At 41.2% G+C, this 10508-nt stretch overlaps 1 protein-coding gene and 1 long non-coding RNA gene across 3 annotated transcripts in view; one reads left to right on the top strand and one right to left on the bottom strand.

Annotated features, from left to right (window-relative positions):
* Positions 1-3887, bottom strand: part of n4bp3 (NEDD4 binding protein 3) — a 35319-nt gene extending 31432 nt beyond the window's left edge. Inside the window, exon 1 of one of the 2 annotated variants that reach the window (XM_085290591.1) lies at positions 3641-3887. The gene's annotated coding sequence lies outside the window, so the exon portion shown is untranslated. Of the gene's footprint in view, positions 1-570; positions 936-3640 lie in introns of those variants that run through there. The other variant, XM_085290620.1, reaches the window with a different exon arrangement.
* A 739-nt stretch (positions 3888-4626) lies between these two features.
* On the top strand, positions 4627-6979 carry LOC146582067 (uncharacterized). The gene is made up of 3 exons (XR_014888745.1): positions 4627-4744; positions 5309-5383; positions 5728-6979. It is a non-coding gene; the product is annotated as an uncharacterized LOC146582067 (long non-coding RNA).
* The last annotated feature ends 3529 nt before the right edge of the window (positions 6980-10508 follow it).

The raw sequence follows: 10508 nt of genomic DNA, 5'->3' as shown, positions 1-10508 counted from the left end.
CCATAAAAACAGGAGTTCACTAACCATTGGGTGACATTACAGCGGCTATATTCATACTTTCATACAAGCTCCTGGTTTTAAATGACATAATAAAAAAAGAGAAATACAGCCTCAACAAGTCTTCACCGCTGATCCACTTAACTACCTGTGAGACATAAGGGAGACACTAGGAGGTCATGGAAGCTCACTGTAACCTTTAAAACCACCACGTTGATTTCTTTTGAGAGCACACGATGTGACAGCAAACTGAAATGCCGTTGGAGAGAACAGAGCCGCGGCTACCTCGACGACCGCTACTTGTACACGCGGATATGAATACAACAATGCCCACTCACAGAGGAGGGCTTTGACTCATGGCCTTTTGTTCTGCAACACTACAATTCCTCAGAATAAATAGGAGACACGGGCTGAACGCAACGCAACAGACACACACAGAAGGTAACCGCTGCTGCTGATAACTACAGGGAGGAGGTGAGTGTGAGCGCTTCTCACAGGGAGATAAGCCCGATCAATAAAAACACAAGCAAGCGATAAGGCTGAGATGAGGTAAACAGGTTGCATTTGACTCACGGGAAAATGTTGCGTTCTATAAACGAGTGTGTAGTCCCAGGATGAGGCGATGCCAGAGTGAGCGGCGGAGCTATTCACGTCATCCTTCTGAGTTGGTGACATTTAAAGACAAAAGGGTCTGTCCGGCCTCCTACACTCTCAGACCTTTCCCCTCTGAAGGTCAAAGGGTTCGGTCTGTCTCATGAGGATGAGGTAATTGTTAAGCAGTCAGTTGGGAGGTCAACTCACCACGCAGTCAGTTATATACCACCAAATAATGGGCAAAGTACACTTTTGCAGGGATTAAATGTCAAAAAGTGAGTCTGGCAGTTAAACTGATTTTGATTGACAGAAATGAGTGTGGGCCACCAAGCCAACTCCCGATGATGCCAAATCCACCCATGCTCACTCACACTTACACTTAAACCTGTTATACATCATGAATCTGTGATGTTCTGTACTTTGCAGTACTTATGTGAAAGTGTGAAAGTTGGGGACTTTCAGAATATCTCTGGCAGATAGCGCTGGACAACTTTAGGATTAAACCTGCATAGCAGCCATGTTACCTCATAGATAAACAATCGGAATCAGTGTTAGCCAACTGACACAACCACTGCTCTGCAGGTTTAATTTGCGAAGTTGTGACTTTGCTGCATTTAAGTTTCAAAATCTGTTAAGAGGAAGTGGCAGGAACGGTAAAATACTCCCAAAGATTAATCTCCAGCTATAAGGAAACACCTGCCACTCGGGGCCAATGATTAACTTGGGTGTGTTCTCTGTATGGGCACTTGTAACCTGTGAGTGAGAACAGGGGCCATGCTAATGCAGCAAGCATTGTGGTTCACATGGTTAACACACTGGTTAGAAATTACACAGAACTTGCTGCCAGTTACTTACACAGTTCCTGATAGAAACTACTCTTGACTGTGGTGGGTTCGAAAGCTAAACAGCATTAAATCAAACCGTGGCAGAATAAAGGCTGGCAGCCCTGCACGCTTGGCCAGGTCCTGCAGTGATTTTCTTAACCTGGCCTGGCTTTAATTGCAGTGACAGACAGCCTTGAGTGCAGATCAGGCCAAGCCACGGGGAGAGGGATGAGCGAAGGGGAGGAGTGTTGAGTGTAAGAACATGACACTTTCACCTTAGTGCAATCAGACATGGAGTTTTGGGGATGACCGCACACAAAACGCACAAGGAGAATAGGGTACGGGATAAGCTCGGGATCAGGAGAAGTAGAACAGAGGTTGGAGGAAAGGGGAAATCTGTGGAACGCTGAGGCGGAGCAAAACCAGTGAGTGGAAGGAGAGCTGATTAGTGTTTGATTAGGTGGCTAGCCTGAGGGGAAATATCACATGAGGAGGACTGTGCCATTACTGCTGTGCTCTCCCCATTCCACCATCTGCTTGAGTGTAGTACACATGATTGGCTTTCTGTGCACTTTTGTGCCACAAAATAATATCAAGATAAACAGCATATTGCATCGTATGGAGCACATTTGGGGGGGAGGACATTCAGTTGCACCTTTGGTGCCTGCATTAAAACAAGCAAAGTATGAGAGTGCAGAGCTGGGAGAGCCCACTAAACATCAGTCTGATTGATGGACCACAATCTGGATCCTCTAATCTTTACTACGCTCACCAAATAGTCAGCAGAATATGTGTTTCATCAGCTGCTTGTGGTTTAGGGAGACAGACACAGAGGCACACTCACAAACGCACACTCACCGGGGGGGAGCATCAGTCCCCCAGAGCTCAAACAGCTGAACGAGGAGCTCTCATCAGCTGTTTGGCTGATTCTGCTGAGAGAAGAGCACCAAAGACTGACTGTGTCAAAAGAAATAAATAAAAAGCCCTAAAAAAAATCCAACAATCTCCCGCATAGAGCTTAGATTTAATATTCTAGAGTGTACAATGTGCCTATAAATAGTGTCCCAGCCTTTTTTTTCTTTAATAGATCGAGAGCACATGATCATTTGGGATTATTTGAGCTTAAATCAATATACAGTGTGACAGCCAAGGTATTAGTTTTACACTGATACAAAAGAGAGATCGTTATATTTGCTCTGCAGATTCTTCAAATAGTTATCAAATTATTACTTCTCTTTACTGATTGGCGTAACAAGTTTCTGCACACACACAAAAAACAAACTACATGAAAGCAATCTGCTGTCACAGACACAGAGGTTAAAGCTCTGATTGCAGAATTTTATCTCCTGGGTGATCACATGGAGGAATGTGTTTTTATGTGGCGACTTGAAGCCTAAACAGCACTTAAGCTGTCTGGGTGATTGCCATGCAGTGACGAGCGCAATCTCACAGCAGCAGAGACAGCAGCATCACCCCGCCATCACCTCCAATCCTAAATTACAGGAATGGTTAGCGCGCAGTCTCCAACAACAGCCTGCACTTGTCTCTCTGATGTGCGCTTGCTCTTGCGTCAGCATACGCCCATAACCACGGCAGTCAAAGGACTCCTTCTGCAACGCTCCGCGACTTCTCGGGTCAGAGGTCACCTGTGGCCTCTGGTCTCCACGACGACAGCCTGGCAGTCCCCAAGACATCCCCCCACAGGCACCAACCTCCTTCCCCCTCCCACGCCATCCAAACACAGACGCTCACAGAGAAACAGCTTTTGTCCCCAAACTCCTGGGCATCAAACAGAGAGCCAAACATTTACAACCGTGCAGGCCCAACAGTAGAAGTGCAGGAGACCACCAAAGCTGCAAAGTGACCAGAGTTAAAGGCTAAAAAGAACAAAAATATATGGGTCCACCAACCCCCCTTCTCTTTAACATACTCACTGACAGGGTGAAAGCACTGCAGACGGCTGGGTAGCCGTAAGGATTAACCCTGATTTAGGAGCTAAAACCTTTGGGAGAGCGACACTGTGTCACTTTAAAGGCTTTAATCTGCACAGGCAAGCTTATCAAGCGCGGTCCTTTCACGTCTTAAGTTTTTATTTATTGATTGATTTATTGGATCATCATTGACCACAACGCACCATGCACTGACACAATTTCCAGCTGCAGCTCTGCATGCGCAGCAGTGGAAGCAGATAACGGCAAGATTGGGAAAAACAAACTGGCACTCACCATATTCCGCATGCAGGACATCTCTGGAACCAGCACGGCCACTCTGCTGCAGTTCTGTATCCCGGTGCTTATAAGCAGGGAGGAAAAAAAGATTTAAAAAAAAAAGTAGAAGAAAAAAGGTGGCTCCCCGGGGGTATTTTCCAGTACTTTGGCGATCGACCGGCGTGGAGAGAGTGGAGTTCAGACTGGGACTGTGTGGTTTCCCTCTCAGAGGTTTGAATAGCGGAGAGCAGAATGAGGGAAAACACGAGAGGCAGGGAAACATGCGCCTGTCCCGTCCCCCGGTAACGCTGACACACTTAGCTGAGAGGAGGAGAGGCAGCGACATCTACCGACAGTAGAAGCTCATGCAAGAAAATCAGAAGCAGCGTGGATAATATGATTAATAATAGCAATAAAACAATAAAGTAATAATAAAAATAAATAGAAATATTTTAGGTGATACCAGAGCTAGACTATTAGCAGGCAAAGAGGGCGAACACTACTGGAGTACTCACTTTTAGTAGTTTTAATCTATACAAATTTGTAAGAGAAAAATCAGCTGATTCATACGGAGCCCCTCTGATGACATGGTCCAAAAAATAAATAAATTGTGGCCACGAAATATCATTTCGAGGCCACGAAATAGGTATAACGTGCCCTCGAAATACTTATTTGTGGCCACGAAACACTTGATGAGATATATATATATATATATATATATATATATATATATATATATATATATATATATATGTATGTATGTATATATATATATATATATATATATATATATATCATCCCAGGGCACATTCACTAGAACCTGCGTCAGCCATAGTACGGAGTCCTTGCTGTTGGTGATGTCCTTAAGGTGAGTGTATTATATTTTATATTTATTTCATATTGTTATCCCGCAATTCGGCAGTTATTTATTCAGACCTATATTGTTACTATGTTCTAAAGGGTATCTGCTGACGTTTCAAATGTTGTATCCTCATGTTGTTACTACACGTTGTTTTGTTGTGCTAATATGTAGCCGTAAACTCATTTTTAACTGTAGGACGTGCGGCGGCCCCGCAGCACACTTTCAAAGTAGAGCAAGGCTGAAGGCTACTAATAAACGAGGTATGTTCAACATAAAACCTTAGTTCTCTGTGTCACGAAGATGTCTCTCTTTTACCCTGGCCACATCACCATACTAGCTGGTGCAACTAATCTGGTCTGGACAATAATAACAGTTTTAGATGGAAAGCATCTTAAAATTGCCTTTTTTTTTGCTGAACATCTCCTTTGAAAGTAGCATCATGTGAGTCACACTTGTTAAGGTAATACATGCTAAATGAGCCGTAGCTTTCAATGCATCACCGGATGATGATGATGATGCCTTGCAGTTACAGTAGCTCACTGCGGGTATCACGTTGCCAAGGGAACTAATAAAGCATACAGTGATCGGAATGATTTTGTATTGATGTAGGTTGTCCTTGCTCATGCTGAACTACTTAAACTCCAAGTAGACGATCGCTCCATTCCTCATTACCATAGATAATATCTAAGTAATAAAACAATCATTATCAAATTCTGATTTGCCATAGATAAAGTGATTTTATAGGTAGGCTATCATGTAAAAATCTGCTACATAAAATTTATAACTGAGTGTAAAAATACTTATTTCATTTTCATGTGGTTTAGAGGTCTCGGCTGCGAGAATTCTTAACAGAGCGTAAAGCTGAAGAAGATGTGATCAAGAAACTTGAAGATGAGAATGTAAGCCACTGCAGCTGTTGCTGTGTGTGTGCGTGTGTGTCTGTGTGTTTGTTTTTGAACGGAGAGCCGCAATCCACAATTTGCTATGCACATTCTAAAAATATTTATTGAATTTCATATTTTTGTTTAATCAGTGACATTAATTAATGACGTGATATGTTTAAAGAGTAATTTTAAAAGTAATTTTTGTTCATCTTATGTTGGACAAATGTGTACCACATTACCAAAAGTATCTGTTATCAAAAGTAGATAGCAAAAAACAACTCTAAAATATGCAGTTGTATGTATTCATTGTTTTTTTTTAATATTGACAATTTTATTAATTTGTTATTTATATTTTTCAGATTGATGAAACTGTCATTCCCTTAATGACAGACAATGACCTGGCAAAGTACATCCCCAAAGTTGGCGATAGAGTCTCCACTGTGGCCTTCTGCTGACAAGCAACACTGTCACGGACGTCACCATCCAGGAAAGAATCTATACTCTCAAGGCTACGACATAGACTGACAGGAGTTGAGGGAATGCCTCCTAAAAAGAAATTGTCTCAGTGGGCAGAAAATACAAATGCAAAACGAACAGTGAGACGAATTGAGGTTGGCTGGATGGATTTTGATGAGGAGAAGGGTGGGTTCAAACAGGTGAAGTCTGTAAGTGGTGGTGGAACAAGGCATTTATCTGTAGATAAAAATGAAACAGTGTCAAATATCAAACTTATGGCTGAAAATCTGTTTTTCCCCAATGGCACCTCAAAAAAACCCAAAAGTCTTTCACACTATTCAACTCATATTGAGAGCTCACAGATGCATGTGGATGCTTCCAGTACAGTTGATGAGTTGTATAAGCAAAGTAAAGTCAAAATTCTGCGACTTTATCTGTGTACCAGAAAGAAAACACAACAGCATCCCCAAGACGTAGAGGCCGATCATGCAATAACCCAGCCCTCTGTGGTAGATCTCACTGGCAATGAACCTAATCAGGCCGCTGATGATCTGTTGGTGGAAAACATAAATTCAGAACCATCAAACTTTGTAATTAATGATGGAGCTTCCATAAGTGGATATTTGGAACTGAATGACACATTACCATGGGATGGTCTGCCAAATGTAGGTGAAAGTGAAGATTCTGATGCAGTTGTTATTATTAGTGGGGATAACATGGTGGATATTAGTGTGGTTGAACTAAACCCTGAAACACTGTTTACAGAAAAAGAGTCGGATCCACCTCATCACACATTCTCTCTCTCACCGGGGCTGACAGGAGAGGCCAATATTCCTGACCAAGCAACCCCTGAACCACGATCTTGTCCCGTAATACTGACTGTTAGAAGAGGTCATTGTCTTACTGATTTGATCAGTGCCTTTAAGGACTCAAACATCATTTCATCTGAGGTCAATATCAAAATGTTGTCACCAAATGGAGAGCTTGAACAGGGGGAAGGAAGTGGTGTTTTGCGGGACTGCCTGACAGAATTTTGGATGGATTTCTTTTTTTTTTATTATTTTCTTTTTTATTTTCTTTTTTTTTCATCAATGTGATATTTTTTCCTCAGATATTTTTATTAAAGTTTCTGCATCCATTTTTACAAAAGACAAATTGAACAATATGCCGTTTTCTTTTTGAAGAACATAAAACAATATGAAACATACACTCCCACCTCATAATTATAGGAGTACCAGTGGGTGTACAAAAAGAAAAAAGAAAGGGTCCAATCTAATAATACGAGTAGCAAACCCTGGAGTACAAGATAACAGTTCCTGAGTGTACAAGAGAGATGTGGAGAGTTTCAAAGCCCACACCCCCACACAGACACAGAAAAAACAAAACACACAAACCAAGAAAAAAAAACAAAACAAAAAAAAAAAAAAAACACAAACATAATGAGTGGTCAGCTTAGTTGTAGAGATTTCTATGACAGCTGCACATTGGGAGTTGAGGTGAAAGTCCCATTCACCCGGCATGACTTTCAGTGTGAAGAATGGCAGGCTATAGCTAGAGTGTTTGTTGTAGGGTGGAAACAAGCTGGTTACTTCCCAGTGAAGCTTGCAATACCCTTTCTGGAGGAGATATTGTACGGCTCGACAACCAGTAGTTTAAAAGATTCCTTTCTTTTGTACGTCTCACAAGAAGAGCGATCTGTTCTCCTGAAGGCTTTGGATGACTTCAATTCAGTGGATACAGATGAATTGCTGGAAGTACTTGATGCACATGAGTGCAAGCAGGTTCCTACCAAGGACACACTGCTCCCTGTTTTGGCACAGATAGGACACAAAGTACTTATTCAGGCCCCAATGTTTGTAATCAAGTGCTGGTGTCCCGTTGTGGGTTCTGTAGCTGGTTTACTCCCACCAGAAGGACTGCATCATTTCATAGCAGAAAAAAAACCGACTGTAAAAACAGTGAAGGAGCTTCTAATCTTTCCAGAGGAGATGACAGCTGCCCAGTCAACAGTTTCTCGTTACCTGAAAAGACACATTGGAGAAATTGATTTCAATTATCTTCAGCTTTTCCTGCGGTTCTGTACAGGATCCAATCTGTTGGATAAAGCCATATTAATTGAGTTCATAGAAACTACAGATTTCCTCCGCAGACCACAATCCCACACATGTGAATGTGTACTAAAGCTGCCCCTTGGTTATCACAGCTATCCAGACTTTCGCAGTGAATTTAACAGCATTCTCGCAAGCTCTATGTGGGTGATGGATGTGGTGTAGGTCAGTGTTACCCAACCTTGGTCCTCAAGGCACTCTGCCCTACACGTTTTAGGTTTTCCACCCTAACAGTTCATAGAAACACGGGTGTAGTTAACAGTAACATGAAGGAATGAATGTGAATGTTCAATAGACTGGGTGGTTAAGTTCTCTTAACAGTGTAGCCCGTTGTGCCTTTTTCATGTGCAGCCTTTTTTTTTCATCTGGTCAGTAATTGCTTTCTTAGTTTCTCCCCCCAATTAAAATAGTAAGCTAAAGGGAATGTTCAGGTTTTTTGAAGTGGAGTTACCTGTAGTAGACAGCACTTAGCACTCTGATTTTGCAGAAGCAGCAGTGAGTGTTGGGGACAAAATAAGGCAACAAATTGCTTGGGGAATGAGACCACAAAACAACACCAGTTGAAAATACATATACATATTTAAATAACATTTTCAGTGCTTCACCTGGTAGGAATCCGTACACTAAACATAGAAGTGCATCTGTTCCTGCTGCACACATTGTTACTGTGTTTCTGGTTAGTGCCAAAATAAATGACTAATTTTAACATTCTAATACTTTTTTACTACAGGAAGAGTAACAAATATTTCCAATATAGCATACAGTAACAGTTCTACAAACTGGAAGATTGCTGAGTGCTGTCTACTGTATATACATACATAAGTACAACACCATTACAAATACCATATTCCAACTGATTAAGCATGTTCTATATTAAAGTATTTCAGATGTTTGCAGAAATCTTAATAGAAACAAGAATGTGAACCTTTATGTTCCTAATGGGTTTAGAAGAAAAGTTGTCAATTACAGAGATTGGTTACATTGTAAAGAGGTTTGTATAACATTTTAGAAATAACTGTTATTTTATCCTGTTATTATATGCAAAATACAACCTGTTTTTGAGTATGGTGTATTTTGAAAGACACCAGTAAACCATTCTCATTTGTACAAAACTTTGTCCTCTCTGTTACATTCTATACATCTTTAAACATGAACATGTCTAATGACACCGCTGAAAGTTATTTAACTACTCATTCTATAATGTCATACACGTGCTGTGATTTTTAAGAAAAGAAGCCGTTCTTTATCAAACATGGGATTGCTTTAATCTATCGAATGAGCGCAGACAAGGATAATGTCCTCCGATCAGAAAAAAACAACATTTAAGTCGTGCTGACTTCTGATCAGTTCAATTGGCAAAGTGTTCCCTGATTTAAAAACTTTGGCTGGGTTGATGCTTCAGCCTCCATTACGCACATACAGAGCGCAGTTGACCTACTTCAACAACGTTAGGAATACATTGCATTTACCGTTCGGTAAAGGTAATGTCGTTTTAACTATGTAAACGATTATTTTGTTACCCTTACTGCTAAAACAGCGTAATTTAATGTAATTAATTACCACCACTGGTTATCATAATATGGGCCATTTACCTGAATGATTGGCATGAAGCAGAACTGTGACAGATGAATCAAATCCCCAAAGAAGAATCCTTCGTCCTTCAGTTCTCATAGAAGCTTGATCCATGACTCGACTCCTTCTTTTCTCATCACTCCCCACCAGCTCTCAATTCTCTGGTTTGCGGTACTTGCGCCTGTGATGTAGCTTCTGTCTCCTGCTCTATCATCCCCGTCACTTCTCCGTAAATAACGCTGGAGGTCTCTGACCAACAGAGATGGGCAGTAACGCGTTACTTGTAATGCGTTACTGTAATCTGATTACTTTTTTCAAGTAACGAGTAAAGTAAGGGATTACTATTGCAAAATCGGTAATTAGATTACCGTTACTTTCCCGTAGTAAAACCGTGATTTTTTGCGAGAATGTCTCACGACAGTGACGGAAGCGAGTGCGCCGTTAGTGACAACAGCTGTGTGCAGATCAACAATGGATCACATATCGATTGTGGGAGAGAGTATGAGCGTGCAGCGTTTAAAGCATGGAAGTACTGACCTTACTTTGAGTTTGATTCCATAAAAAGTGACAAAAACATTAGCGTCCATCGTGCGTGGGAAGAAAACTTCTTTTTACAGCGAAAAAAACCCCTAAACTTCCAAGCAAGCACCGAGTGCGCAACGAGGTAATGGAAAATTCACAGAGAAACTCGCGGATTCTTCAACTGACCGCGGCACACCTGCACCAGGGTAAACCTCCGCCTACCGCAGTCCTGCTTTACAGGTGAAAATAGAGCAACAGGACCGCTGAGTCTTTGACTTTATTTATTTCCTGCTGTGTTTTACTTGCATCTATTTGAAAGACTGAGTGTAAACACAAAAAATATTTTATTTTATGTGCTGGAATGTGTAGACAATAGGTTTAAATGTTAAACTAATTTATTCAAGTCAGAGAATGTTGCATATAATTAAATTTTTGCTTGATGCATAAAGTTAAAAGATTAAAACTGATAAAACAAGTTTAAA

This window comes from Mchenga conophoros, linkage group LG2 (assembly GCF_057382185.1).
Source record: "Mchenga conophoros isolate Kocher_MC1m ecotype Shallow Benthic linkage group LG2, M_conophoros_male_GT1.1, whole genome shotgun sequence".
Classification (NCBI taxonomy): Eukaryota; Metazoa; Chordata; class Actinopteri; order Cichliformes; family Cichlidae; genus Mchenga; species Mchenga conophoros.
The sequence above is the reverse complement of the archived record's forward strand: the minus strand, read 5'-3'. Positions and strand labels throughout refer to the sequence as shown.